Here is a 15,281-nt window from a genome sequence, read left to right as displayed (position 1 = left end):
AAAAGGCAAATCCTTTCTTTTTAATTCTTAAAAGAAATCCATAATGGGTTTTCCTCATAAACTGCAATTATTTTTAAATAGCGCTAATGAATAATTTAAAGACCCACTGGGTTAGGCAATTAGTTTTAAGTGTGGATTAATTGCTTTCTTTATAATATTCCATATTCATTTTTTTTCAGCATAATATGGACAGATATTTTATCTTCTTTAAAAATATTTTATGTTTTCTAAAATGTTCTGAGAGGTGAGAAAAGAAGCTGCTGGAGTCATTGTCAAGTGTGACTCATGTGATCCGGTGGCTGTGCCTGCCCCTGCTTTTCGGGAACTGACAAAACCATGGAATCTGGGGCTGGAATTTTATCTCCCCCACTGGTGGTCCATCAGACAGGATGTTACCTATGGCAGTGGACAGCAAACTTTTTTGATTTGTGACCAACAGTGAGAAATTGAAGCCCAGTAAGAACACATACAAATATACCCAGAGACGTGTCCATGCATGTTACATGGAACAGAAATTCTAGGACAAAATGCCCAGCTGTATTGATGCCCATGGATACTTCCTATTCCATGCTATCCCACTCAACTTAAAACATGGTCCAGCATAATGACAGCCGTTGGTGGAAAGGAAATGGGTTGCTGGGGTGGATGGCCAAGTTCTTTCTTCATTTGAGTGGTGCTTATCAAAATGTTCATAATTCAACTTGTAATAATTCACCCAGCGGCACTATTGTTTTGTGTGGTTATCTATACCTGTGTTTTATTTTACAATACAAAGGTTAAAAAAATGTATGCTCCAGCAGCTTGAAAAACACTCTCCCAGGGGAACAGAAACCTGAATAAATTGTCCCACAGCCTCCTGCCCAACTTCATTTTGATTTTAAAGGAGAGAGGAACTTAACCTAAAAAATCCAAGGGTAATTTAAGAGGACCATGGAAAGCAGAGGCAGCAAAGCCAACCCTCCGGTCATGCTGTAGAATGGGTCTGGGGAGCTTGAATCTATGAATCACATTTTCAAATCCAAGTGTTCTAGTTTGTTAACTGCTGGAATGCAATATACCAGAAATATATCGTTTTTAAAAGGGGGAGAACAATTTTTAAAAGGGGGAATTTATCATGTTGCAAGTTTACAGTTCTAGGCTGTGAAAATGTCCACATTAAAGCAAGGCTATAGAAATGTCCAATCTAAGGCATCCAGGGAGAGATCCCTTGGCTCAAGAAGGCTGATGATGTTCAGGGTTTCTCTCTCAACTGGAGAGGCACATGGTGAACATGGTGACGTCTGCTAGCTTCCTCTCCAGGCTTCTTGTTTCATGGATCTCCCCCTGTGGCATTTTCCTTCTTCACCTCCAAAGCTCTCTGGCTGCACGGGCTCTGTAGGTTCTGGTGGCTCTTGTGGATCATGTGGCTCTGAAGTTTTCAAAATGTTTCCTTTCTTAAAGGATTCCAGCGAACTAATCAAGACCCGCCCCCCCCCCCCCCCATGGAATATGTGGAGTCACATCTCCCTCTAATCAAATATTAATACCCACAGGTGGGTATTTTCCTTGGAAATAATCTAATCAAGTTTCCAACCTACAGTACTGAATAGGGATTAAAAGAAATGACTGCCTCCACGAGATGAATCAGGATTAAAGAATGGCTATTCCAGGGTACATAATCCTTTCAAACCAAGTATATCCCCCTCTAGTGATCCTGAATCACTGGCAGGGCAGACACCTGGACAGACAGGACCTGCCCCCTCAACTTGGGGGTCCACAATTTCTTTGGAAGGAGGCATTTGCACAAAGACAGAAAAGGGGAGAGAGTCAGAGAAAACCAGGTAGGGTATTCTATTGTTGTGAACTTCTAACTTTAAATGCCTCTTCACCCTTTCAGAAAGAGGTATAGGCTTCTTAATCTACTTTTCCCTCCACCCTTCAGCTTTCTCTAAAAGGTGCCTAAGTTTAGTTAATGTTTAATATCTATTTCTCATTTTGTTGATTTTGATTATCTTGATGCATTCCTTAAAAACCATCAGACCTTTTTTGGAGAGTAGTATTTCAAACAATGTATGTGGAGGTTGAAATCTCGGGTTCTGGCTTTGGCTCTGAACCACATTAGCTTTTACGTCTTGAGCAAAGGGAAGTGGATGTTTTTCACCCATCAAGAACTATCAATTCTATTACTTTTGCTCTCTGAGGACACTGTGACTTGACGCGTTTGTCTCCCAGGTAGAGCAAGTTTTATTTAGAGTTAAGAAAAATTATCCAAAACTTGGAAATAAGACAAAAAAGGTGAATGACCCAGGCTCACCCAAGATGGAGAATGTATTTTGTTCAACATTCCGGTTACTTTTGGTTAAAGGTCCTTACTTGGTGAAGTGATATGTTGTGCTAGTTTGACAGGATTTATATACTCTAGAAAAGCCATATTTTAATCCTAATCAATCTTGTGGGAGCAACCATTTCTTTTAATCTCTATTCAATAATGTAAGTTGGAAATTTGATTAGGTTTTCTCCACGGAGATGCGACTCACCCACTTGTGGGTATTAATCTTTCATTAGAGGGAGATAGGACTCCACCCATTTCAGGTTGGCCTTGATCAGTTTACTAGAATATTTTAAAAGGGGAAGCATATTGGAAAAAGCTTCAGAACGACAAGATAGCTATGAGAACTACCAGAGTCCATGTAGCCAGACCTTCAAAGATGAAGAAGGAAAATGTCCCTGGGGCAGCTACATGAAGCAAGAGGCCTGGACAGAAAGCCAGGAGACAGTGCCATGTTCACAATGTGCCTTTCCAGTTAAGAGAGAAACCCTGAACTTCATCAACCTTTCTTGAGTGAAGGTAACCTCTTGTTGGTGCCTTAGTTTGGACATTTTTATAGGCGTGCTTTAATTGGAATCATTTTCATGGCCTTAGAACTGTAAACTTGCAACCTATTAAATTCCCCTTTATAAAAGCCATCCCATTTCTGGTATATCGCATCCCGGCAGCTAGCAAACTAGAACACATGGTAACTTGGAGATTTTTTTGTCTAGTAAAGATGCAAGTAATTTCTGTCTGGTAGAACTGATAGCCCTAAAGATTACAGCTTATTATTTTTTTGGACATTAAATGGTTTTGTATCTAACTCAGCAATTGTATTCTAAAATTTCTTTAGTAAATTATCTTTAAATACCTAGCTTCTCAAATGTTCTTTAAGCCAATTTAACATATTACTGGCTCCCTCGCTAATTAATGAATTGAATAAAATCTTTGACATGTGTTCATTTTATATTTACATAAGAGTTAAAATTTTACCTTTTTGAAAATTATGCTTTTTTTTTAGGTTATTCTACAGAGATGCCCAAGGAGACTAACCTGACGACGTCAATTAAACTACGTGGCTTAAGAAGTGCATCTCAAGAGCTGCGTTATCCCAGGCACGTCTTCCCTTGGCTTCCAGAGGGAATCCCAGGTGGTAATAGAACTCGGAATTTGCTGGCTTTCTATTTCTCTACCTTTTTTTTTTTTTTTCTCTGCTAGTCTGTGGAGTATGTGTGTGTGTGTTTGTGTGCATGCACACACATGTGTGTATGTGTGTTTTCTGGTTCATTATTCCCCACTGGTGTTAGCAATACTTGGGAATTTGGTTTTATGATCTGACCTTTTGGTGATTTCTTACAGATGGATAATGGAGCTCTGATGAGACAGAGACTCTGGCTTGTAAGTTTTTTTTCTTTTTTTATTGTTTGTAAGCACAAATCAATTAAGAATTTCACGCTCACTGGGAAGAAAAGCTTTTTGAGATCTGAACCCATGAGCTTTTGTGTTTCTGGGATTATTTTTGATTTGTGGCTGAAGGTGTAGAACTGAAGTCATGAGCTCTTTATATATCTGTATTGTCTGTGTGCCTGTAATTCAGAAAAGGGTTTGCTATCTCATTGTATGAGTATGAAATGTTTTTTCTACCTCCAGATTAGTTTATTGCATGTCTTAAAATAAAGTTCTGATCTGAATGGCATACAGAAATAAAGGAATACTTATATAGATCTCATATTCCCCTAACTTAAAGAAAATGAAGAAGCTAACACTTTAAAAGGGTTAGATTAAAAAAATCCTCCTTATAGAAAAAGCTACTTAGAATTATATAGGAATCTGAGTTCACATAGTTAAGATGAATCTTTGGAAAATTAGACTGGTTTAATAATTTTGTTTTTATAAAATAAACAATATGAATGTATCTTTCCTTGAGTTTATTACTGTGGAGTAGACTAAAAATATGCAATTTATATTGTTATAAGATTTTGGATTCTTTTCTTATGAACTTTCTAATCTTATATTGATTTACTGATCAAATAAACTAACATTCCCACTATATAGCATTTAAGATTATGAAAAATGTAAATTTTATCTTACTAAATTGAATGACAATTTTGACAAATGTTTGTACAGCAGTATTTATGCTTTCGAGTATGCCAGCTTGTATATAATTTCCAACCTCCTCAGGTAACTATTGAAACTTTGGCCTAAAATTAAATTGTGTTAATTAACTGATAATCATTGATTACCTAGATAATTTTTAATAATATTGAGTAATGAAACATTGCTTACTAAGCATCATTTTAAATTTCTGTACTTGACATACTATTTTTATATGCTATACACTTGTTTTATTTTTGGATCATAATAAGGAAACTTTTACATTAAGAAAGTATGAAGGAGAAGTGTGTGGCTGCAGAAAATTCTGTCCTATGTACTCATGAGCTTTAGTCTGCTAAAATTCTTGTGTATTACAGTAAGTTTTCAACAACCTTTCTCCCAGTTTTCTAGGTAAAACAGAAGTTAGTTAGTTTGATATTGGTGATAAATGCTCTAATCACTATTCTTTAGCATCAAATTGGAGGTCCCAGTCAGAGCAATAAGGTAAGAAAGAAAGCAATGAGTTTCCTTACTTAGGAAGGAAGAAGTAAAGGTCTCTATTTGCAGATGGTATTGTTGTCTACATAGAAAATCCCAAATAATCCACAGAATTATTCTTAGAATTAATAAGTAAGTTTAGCAAGGTTGTAGAATACAAGGTCAATATATAAAACTCAGTTTTTTTTTTTAACATATATTAGCAATAAATATTTGTATGTGAAATTTTAAAAGCCCAATACCATTTACTATGACCCCAGAGCTATGAACTATTTAGATATACAACTAACAAAATATGTACCTCTACATGCTGAAACTCTAAATTGGTGATCAATAAAATAAAAGACCTAAACAAATAGAGGCATGCTCATGGGTCAGAAGACTTAATATTGTCAAAATGTCAATTCTTCCCAAAGTTTATCTATAAATTCAATGCAATACAAATCGAAATCCAGCAAGACTTTTGTAGAAATTGTAAAGCTGATTCTAAAATTGATATGGAAAGGCAAAAAATTTAGAAAAGCCAAGAAGAGCAAAAACATTTTTAGAAAGAACAAAGTTTGGAGGACTCACACTCCCTGATTTCAACACCTATAAAAAACTATGCTAATAAAAAAAAATGACATATTGACAGAAGGATAGATCAAGGAAACACAATAGATAGGCTAGATATCGACTCTCATTTGTAAGGTAAATTGATTTTTGACAAAGGTGGAAATGCAGTAATGGAGACATGATAGTCTTTTCAACAAATGCTGGAACAGCTGGATATCCACTGCAAAAGAATCAATCTCGATCTTGTACCATATTCAGAACTTAACTCAAAATAGATCATTGACCTAAATGTAAAGCTAAGACTGTAAACTTCTAGAATAAACCAAGGGAAAATCTTTATGACCTTAGGTTAGGCAATTATTTCTTAGTATGGTAAAAACCATGATCCCTAAAAGAAAAAAATAGATAAATTGGATCTTATTGAAATTAAAATCTCTTGCTTCCAAAAGACACCATTAAAATAATGAAAAGACAAGCCACAGGTTGGGGGAAAATGTTTGCAAAACAAGGACTTGCATTTAGAATACATGAATATAAAACAAGTGGCCCAATTAGAAGTTGTCGAAGATTTAAACAGACATTTTCCTGAAAAAGATATATGGAGGACAAATCAGCAAATGAGAAGATGCTCAGCATGACTGGTCATGAGAGAAATACAAAATAAAACCATGATAAGATACCACTCCACATCTATTAGAATAGCTAAAAACAAACAATCAACAAAATCCTGACAATAGCACCAAGTGTTGGTGGGGATATGAAGCAACTGGAATTCTCCTATAGTACAGCCACGCAGGAAAGAGATTGATTGTTAAACATTCATTTACCACAAGATCTAGCAGTCCCACTCCTAGATATGCCCAATTGAAATGAGAACCTATGTTCACACAACAACCTGTACCCAAGTGTTTCTAGTGTCTCTATTCATAATCACTCAACACTGGAGACAATCCAAATGCCCTTCAACTTGTGAATGGGTAAACAAAGGATTGTACATCTGTGCAATGGAGCACTACTGAACAGTAAAAAGAAACAAATGACTAGACTCACAACAACATTAGTAATCTAGAATGCAATGACTAAGTGAATGAAGCCAGACTCAAAAGGCTGCATAGTCTAGGATTCCTTTTATATGCCATTCTCTGTTAGACAAAACTGTAGGGACACAATAAGTTCGGTGCTTGCCCAGGATTGGGAGTGCAGTGAGGGGTTGACTGTGTAAGGATGAAAGAGGATTTGGGTGTGGGGGGTGGTGAAGAAGTGTTTTATATTGGATTTGTGGCCATGGTTACTCAGCTGAATGCATTTGTCAAAAATCCGTAACTTCCCCCTTAAAGGGGTGAATTTAACTGCCTGAAAATTGTACCTCAATAAAATATTTCTGGTCCTCAGAGCTTTACTAGAAACTAGCATGTATGTAAGGTGATAGGATTAGGCTTTGCTTTTCAAGAAACAAAATGTAGTTGATTATTCCCCAAATAGCAATGTATTCCAGAATATTAGAGTACAGTGAGTTTTATAGCAAGTTGTAGAGAATATGAAGAAAGTGAATTTTATGTCTGAGTTTATTATAAAACCTCAGTCTGAAAAAAAGATGCAAAAGATGTCAAAATTTCAGCAAAGTTTGCTCAATATGGATGGCCTTATTCGCAAAATGATGATGTAGAAAAAGAAAATTCATGGAACATTTTCTGCTTTGTATTATACATGAACTCGTAACTTGAATTTATCTTTCCCTTAAAAGAATAAACTGTTTTGTGAGGATAGTAGAGAAACTGTTTCACTAGTATAGTTTTCTGGGTTTTGTTTTGACTTTCTTATGTCTTTAAAAAACAATAAAGAACTGAGATTACTCAGCGTAAAAGAGCTTGGATTCTTTCCAATCATGTTGCCTTTTAGTATTTTATTTTTAACTTTGATTAGCTAGGTAACCAAATGTTTTCCTTCAGGTGTCTATGAACCCATCTTAATCAAGTGACCAAATATATTTTGATGACTCTTGATTTTGCCCAAGTTTGGATTCGAATTGAGAAAACAAAACAACATTTCCAGGACAGTTTTTCACACCTATAACAATATTTAGATTCTTTAAGAGTTCCCATGGAAATCATAAAGATTTGTTATTTCACCTTACAAAAAGACAGATGCTAGGAATAATTAGGTTTTTCTTTTGTGTTGCCTCATATTTCTTAATTAACTCAACATTATTATAAGATGCATGGGAAAAATTGTTAAATTGAAAGAGATGTTCAGCCTTCCCTAGGTTAAGTTTCTATAATTAAAATGTTATTAATACAGGTATTGCAGAAATTGTGTGCTTCCCTGGAAGGCCCTAGAGATTGGTCAATACCCTCACTACCCATAATATTTCTTACCTTTAGGAGAAACAGTGATCAAACCCTATAATAGGGTTTGGTTAAATAGTTAATGCACTCTACCCCAGTATAGAAGTTCCTTCTCCATTCTCTTGTTATAGGTTGCTGTATTATTGTTCAGTCTTATGATTAGTCTCATTGTTCAAACTCATAATCAGATAGGCTTCTGCTTTCTTCTGATGCTGGCCTGAAGGTTCTAATTAAGGCCACTGGTTAGAATCTTTTATTCAACAAAGGTGAGCCTCATGGCCTTCTGGGAAAGGATTGTACCAGGTTACCTAAACTGTTGGCATTTAAAAGAATAGACTCTTGGGTAAGGCTTCTGGGATCACACAGCTGAAACAACTTTCATATTGTATCAGTAGACAGTCAGGAGGATTTCCAGAACTTTTTTTTTTTTAGCATTTTAAAATTGTTTTATAATATATATTCACATACCATGTAATTATCCAAAGTGTACAATCAGTGGGTCACAATATCATCATTTAGCTGTGCATTAATCATCGCAATCAACTTTTTTTTTTCTTTTCTTGTAAAATATAACATGTATAGAAAAAAGCAATAAATTTCAAAGCACGCTACAACAATTAATTGTAGAACAGATTTAAGAGTTTGGTATGGATTACGATTCCACAATTTTAGGTTTTTGTTTCTAGCTACTTCAAGACACTGGAGACTAAAAGAAACATCTATATAAGTATTCAGCACTCATACTCATTTGTTAAACCCTACCTTCTCTGTTTAACTCCACCATCACCTTTGATCTTTCTCCCATTCTTTAGGGGTATTTGAGCTATGCCCATTCTAACTTTTTCATATTTTAAGGGGCTGTCCATAATATGGGATGGGAGGTGGAACTAGTTGATGTTCTGCCATGATTCATTTTAATCTACTTTGTGAATGCATATTACTAACCCAAACCCAGCAGAATAAGAATAAATTGCATAGAACTGAATGAATTGATGAGGGAAATTTAATTTTGGTTATTTGTTTGGAATAGTGTTGATGTTTTATCATTGCATTTTCATGGATGTATGAGGAAGCCCTTTCTCTTTCCTCATCTCTAACTTTCTATTTAGTAGCCTCTGCTTTTAGAGTGAAGTGCAACTTGTAATCGCATCTGTTTCTCACCTGATCCCTCAAACTTCAGAAATAAATACTTAATGAGTCTCTGTACTTTTTATGAGAATATAGCTTTGTGTAGATTCATCATAATCTGTCCTCTCTTTTACCAGAATAATAGCACAACTCAATTGTGTAACTAGTTCTATACCCGGAATGTCATATTTGAGAAGGATTCTCACTCAATCAGGTGGGACAAGTCTATTGAAAAAGTGACTGACCTTCTGTATATAGCCAATTCCTAAAAATCCCTCCCAAGGAAACTAGCTTGGTACATGGTTTACAGGGACCCAGTGTCACAGTTGGTAAGGAATTTTCTGACTGCTAGGTCAGGGACCTCAAATTTGGAGAACTTGGAGAAGATCTATATTCACCCTAAAATATAGATATGCCACCTAGTAAAATCTGGTGGACAGAGTATCCTGTACTTGGTTCTCTAGCCTTAGGATAGAAGAACAAATAATAGAGGCTTTTAAAAATCCAGTCTAAGTTTCCTTATGAAGATTTCCAGACACAAGTTGCTCAATACTATATGGCTCTTGATTTTCAGACCTACGTAGTAAATAAGTTCCCTTGCTGCACATATGTAAATAATCAGGTCAGGCATGCTAACCCCTGCTTTTCAATGTTATCTTGAATCCTTTTTGGAGATTATTTATGATACCAGGAGGATATTGGTGAGACTGTTGAATTTAGAAATAAGGCAAAAAGGAAGTGGAATGTCCTTTCCATGCCACCATAGGAAGTGGCCCACCCAAAGTTTAGGGGCTTTATCTTGTTCTACTTACTGTTTGATGTTGATTAAATGTCCCAGATCTCATGAAGTTGTAAGTGAAGTTTTATAGATTTTTATTTAGAAGAGATGTAAATAATTTCTGTCCAATGGAACAGATAACCCCAAAGTTTACAGTTTATTGCCCTTTTGAACATTAAAAGATTTTGTATCTAATCCAGAAATGTTATCCTAACAGTTCTTTACTAAATTGCCTATAAAATGACCTAGTTCCTTAAATGCATTTTGAACCAGTCTTAACATCTTCCTGGTTCCCTCAGCAATTAATGAGTAGAATAAATTTTTGACAAGTGTTCATTTTACATTTACATGAGTTATGATTTGAAATGTTTGAAAGTTATACTTTAACATTAATGAAGATTTGTCTTTTCTTTTTTGTTATGCTAAATGTGAGGGGTGTATAACCCAGTTTATGTAATTTCAGACAAAACTGGAGAAAAATGAAGTAGTTTTGTAGCAGTGTATGAATTTGTTAAGTTTCTTTTTTTTTTGGAAACATGTATTTAAAAATTGTCCATAAACTACTTCCCATGAACCAGCCAGAGGGTTTGGACCTCAAAATGAGATACCTCTAGTTCTGCATGAGATTTAAGCTAAGTGTGCTTTTGGTTTGATTCTATATCTGAAAATTGTTATTTGAAGAGAGATTTAAAAAGGGTTCCATTTCAAAGGAACTGTAGTAGATTCTAAAATAAAATCTGTTGAATGAGCTTCTATACTGAGAACCACTGTTCCATTGAATTTCAGGGTCCTTGTACTCCAGACTTTCTAGTTGGACCCATTGGCCATTGCAGTTGAGAATAGAATTGGCCATGTGTTCCTGGACATGGGGTTTTGTTGGCCTAGGTCACTATCTGAGTCCCTTTCCCCTGTCCTAGCTCAGTCTTTGATTCCAATCTACTCATTTTGCCCTGGCCAGAGCTTCCAGCATGAAACATTATTATGACTGCATCATTGATGACCAGATTTCCAGGAGATTCAGCAAGTAATTTGGTTGATTAGGGATAAGGTGGAGGCAGAATGAGGAAGAATGGATGGAATTGCAGCTGGGTTCAAATTCACCTCTGGTTTGGAAAACTTCACCAAATGCATCTATATTCATGCTATGTTCCATTCTTAATAAGAGAAAATAAGTGACATAGCTGAAAATAATAGGCTTCATTGAGTCAGGAGCTCTTGAGCCCATAATTTTTAAAGAAAATCCAATAAACTCTTTGAAAACAGATTAAATTGTATTCAAATGTTTTAAAAAGGAAGCAAGACAATTTTAAGAGGCTGTTTCTGTCCTCCTGGCAGTAGGTGATTGTGGTTTCGCCATGAACATGGTGAAAACTGTCGGATCCAATATGTTTTAGAAGTACAGTAGAGAGAGTTTATCAATAAAATTGATATGGGATATGGGAAAAGGCAAGTAGCCAAGATGACCTCTAGGTTTGCAGTGGTGTCATTTATGGGCATGGGTTGGAAAGAAACCAGCAATGAGAGTGTAGAGTAAATCACTAGTTCTCTTTGAGACCTGTTATGTTCAACATGCCTTATAGCATCCACTTGCAAATGGTAGAATTTCTAGAGCTCAGGACAAGATCTAGGTTGGAGAGAGATTAAGTGTTCCCAGCTCATTTGAAGCTGTGGCACGAAATATAAATATTATAACCTAAGGAAAGAGAGAGTGTTGATTAGGAAGAGAGGAACAGAAGAAAAGAAAGCTGGGGATTGCCAACTCCTAGGAGCTTGAGGGAGGAGAGCAGGACCTAGAAAAGAACACTAGAAGAATGAATTTTGAGGTAGAAGGAAAACCATGAATATGCAGAGAAGAAAATATTTCAAAAAGCAATGATGAGTGGCATCAAATCCTCCTAAGAGATTACATGGAATGAGAACGAAGAATTGACCATTGGCTTTGGCCTGGCAGCATCAGAGAAGAGGTAGAAAGGAAAGTTCAATTTAAAAAAAAAATTAATTTTATTTACATGTATCCCATATCCACTAAACATACACTGCCCTTTCTTCCCCTCTAATCTACTTCCTGTCTCTAAGGATTAGTGATTTCTAGACATATCTTATAAGTGACATCATAGAGTATTTGTCCTTATGTGTCTGTCTTATTTCACTGGGAATAATGTTTTTAAGTTACTTCTCGGTGGCAGCATATTTCACAACTTCATTCTTTCTTATGGCCAAATGATATTCCATCATGTGTATGTGCCACATTTTGTTTATCCATTCATTTATTGATGGGCACTTTGACTATAGTGAAAAATGTTGCTTATAAACATTGGTGTACAAGTATCTGTTTAAGAACTTGTTTTTACTTATTTGAGTATATACCTAGAAGTGGAACTGCTGGGTCATATACAATCCTGTATTTAACTTTTTGAAGAGCCTTCAAATTGGGAAGCTCCATTTTTACTGAGTCTATTTATTAACCATGGAATTTGGAGTTAACCAGATGAAAATAATAGCTACTATTAATTATGACTCAGGATTTACTAGGTATTTTACAAAAATTACCTCATCTAATTTTCCATACAATTGTATGAGGTAGGCAGCAGCCATCCCTCCCATTTTACAGATAAAGAAAGGAAAACAATGTATTTAAACAAGTGGCAGAACTAGCATTCAAACACTTCAGAACCACACCTTAACCATTTTTCCTCCTACAGACTTTTTAAGCCTTGCCGTTCTTTTGATTTGGGGTAAGTCACTTCACATCTCAAAGACTTGATTTCCTACATTTATTTTTTCATGAAATGTGGGTCCATTCCCACAGAGTGTATGTGAGCTGAGTTGAGTAACTGTACGCAGGCCCCCAGAATAAAGCCTGACACACAGTAAGTGCTCAATTATTATTGCGTGCAACCTACTCATTTTACAGATAAGAAAACAAGTCCCCACAGAGGCCCCAGAGCTTGTCACAGGCACACAGAGAATGTGAGAGTAAAGACTGTGCATATTTCCTGACTCCTGGTCCAGAGGACTGAACTCTAAAAACACCTGACAAGCTGTCTCTTGAAAGTGCCCTACCTAGCAGCCAAAATATTCCTTGATGCAGACCCAAGGCACTTGTGAGCAGTTCAAAATATTCCCTGCTCTGGCAACAAATAACTCACAGTGTCATTACCTGCCTGATGCCCTTTGAAGCAATGTCGTTCCATGCAGGCTCTGTCGCTGGAGTGACAGTCCCTCATATTGTACATCTCCCAGAAGCTGACATTCTGCTTTTGTGGTTTAAAATGCTCATAATAGATCATGGAAAACACCAGTTCACTCCAGAAAGCAGAAGGTATATGTGAGGTTGTTCTCTGGGTAAGTGTTAGAAATATCTGGAAATATTTTTTTTCCATTTCAATCTATTTCAGTTGTGTTTTGGTGTATAGAGAAAATTCTAAAAGGTAGAGCTTGATTTTTTGGATGGTTCTAAATCTGGAATGTTTACATGGTGTCTTAGAATCATGTACCATGACTGTGGCAGGGACTCTAGAGAGTGTGTAGAGCAGTGACTTGTACCCTTGGAGCTGTAGGGGACTAAGGGATCCTTCTAGGAGCCCCAGGTGACACAGGCAAGCAGTGAGATGAAGGGACAGGGCTCTGGCTGCCCACCCCCACTCTAATCAGAATAGCCATGCCTTAAGCTAGTCTACAAATACGGCTTGCCATAAACTGCTTTTGGGGCTAAAAAAGGTTTACAAACTACTGCTTTAATTACTGCTTTAGTTTTCTTATGTTACAGATAGGGAGACAGGTCCAGATAGGAAAAATGATTTGTCCAATATACATGAGTAAGCCCGTGTCAGAACTCAGATTAAAACTCAAGGCCCTGAGGCCTCATAGTGTTTTTTCTTTCTTTTTCCTGGCACTCAGGACAACAACTTGACTTTAATTCTTAGCCTTATTTCTAACACAGGGGTTAGTAAACTTCTTCTGTAAGGGGAGAGATAATGTTTTCAGCCATGCAGTCCATTCAGTCTCTGTGGTGACTACTCAACTCTGCCCTGGTAGTACAAAGCAGCCACATCTAATCTGTAAACAGATAAGTGTGGCTATGTTCCCACAGAACTTTATTTAGCAAAACAAGCAGCAGGCCAGATTTGGCCTATGGGTTCTAGTGTGTTGACCCTTGCTTTATCATATCAAGAAAGTACTGTAGCATTTCAGGTGAATTAAGGGTTGGTGGAAAGAAACTCCACTCATACATGGTAAGAGTTGATGAAGTTATCGATTTATTTGGCTGAAAGCTCACAGTCTGTTGGAAAGGTGGACAGGTGACCTAGTCATGAAGCAATTGGAGTTGTGCTCCAATATATGATCACCCAGCAAAGGAGATGATGAGCTCTTCTCAGGACCATGGGTGGGAAATTCAGGAGGGCTTTACAGGAGAACCCTGAGTTGGCCTTGGAAGATGTTACCAGGTGCAGAAAGGAAGTATTTTAAGAAGTGGAAACAGCATATGGCAAAACTCTGGGAGGTTAAGAATGCAAGGGAGAGACTTAGAAGGGTCTTGTGTGTCCTGTTGTGAAGACTGTTCTTTATTCTTATGGGCGATTGAGAGCCACTGAAGAGGTTTTAAGCAGGGTTGTGAAATGAACTTCAGGAATTTCATAGGTATTGGTATGGCACCAAGGAGTGAATGGAATGGGGTTCTGGCCATGGTGAGATTGGGGCAGGGGGCAAATGAGGAAGCTGTTAAAATGGCTTGGGTGAGAGATGATGGGTCAAAGGCAATGGCAAACTTCACAGTGCCCACTTCCCCAGAGAAATTCCATTCAAGAAGGTTTGTGAATGTGATAGGTGATGCATATCTGTTGCTTTTAACTTATTGCCTCAGAGCCAAGAGACTTAAACCTAATGCCTGTCTGCTTCTTATTAGCTGTGTGAACTTGGAAAACGCAGACTCTCTGAACTTCAGGTGCCTCGTGTTCTAAGTGGTGATTTTTTTTTTTAAATACCAAAAACAAACAAACACAAACATTCTTAACTTTGATCATTCCGTTCTACATATATAATCAGCAATTCACAATATCATCACATAGTTGCGTATTCATCATCATGATCATTTCTTGGAACATTTGCATCAATTCAGAAAAAGAAATAAAAAGAAAACAGAAAAAAATTCATACATACCATACTCTTTACCCCTCCTTTTCATTGATCACTAGCATTTCAATCTAAATATATTTTAACATTTTTCCCCCTATTATTTATTTTTACTCCATATATTCTACTTGTCTTTTGACAAGGTAGATAAAAGGAGCATCAGACACAAGGTTTTCACAATCACACAGTTACAATGTGAAAGCTATATCATTATACAATCATCTTCAAGAAACATGGCTACTGGAACACAGTTCTACATTTTCAGGCAGTTCCCTCCAGCCTCTCCATTATATCTTGACTAACAAGGGTGATATCTACTTAATGCGTAAGTTTGTATTAAAAGAAAAACACTTTGTTCTGTGTTAAGACATCAAAAACAGGATTTAAAATGGAGCTTAAATACATTATCCTGTTCAATCTACTCAACTATTGTCAGCCGTAGGTTTTTAAATCACCACTT

General features: G+C 36.5%; 1 long non-coding RNA gene across 3 annotated transcripts in view; it reads right to left on the bottom strand.

Annotated features, from left to right (window-relative positions):
- The window catches only part of LOC143666499 (uncharacterized), a 59,421-nt gene extending 51,408 nt beyond the window's left edge, over window positions 1–8,013 (bottom strand). For all 3 annotated transcript variants that reach the window (XR_013167664.1, XR_013167665.1, XR_013167666.1), the window contains exon 1: window positions 7,813–8,013. This is a non-coding gene — a long non-coding RNA (uncharacterized LOC143666499). The remainder of the gene's footprint in view (window positions 1–7,812) is intronic.
- Window positions 8,014–15,281: the final 7,268 nt, after the last annotated feature.

Source organism: Tamandua tetradactyla, chromosome 23 (assembly GCF_023851605.1).
Source record: "Tamandua tetradactyla isolate mTamTet1 chromosome 23, mTamTet1.pri, whole genome shotgun sequence".
Lineage (NCBI taxonomy): Eukaryota > Metazoa > Chordata > Mammalia > Pilosa > Myrmecophagidae > Tamandua > Tamandua tetradactyla.
This window is presented reverse-complemented; position numbering and strand designations above follow the sequence as displayed.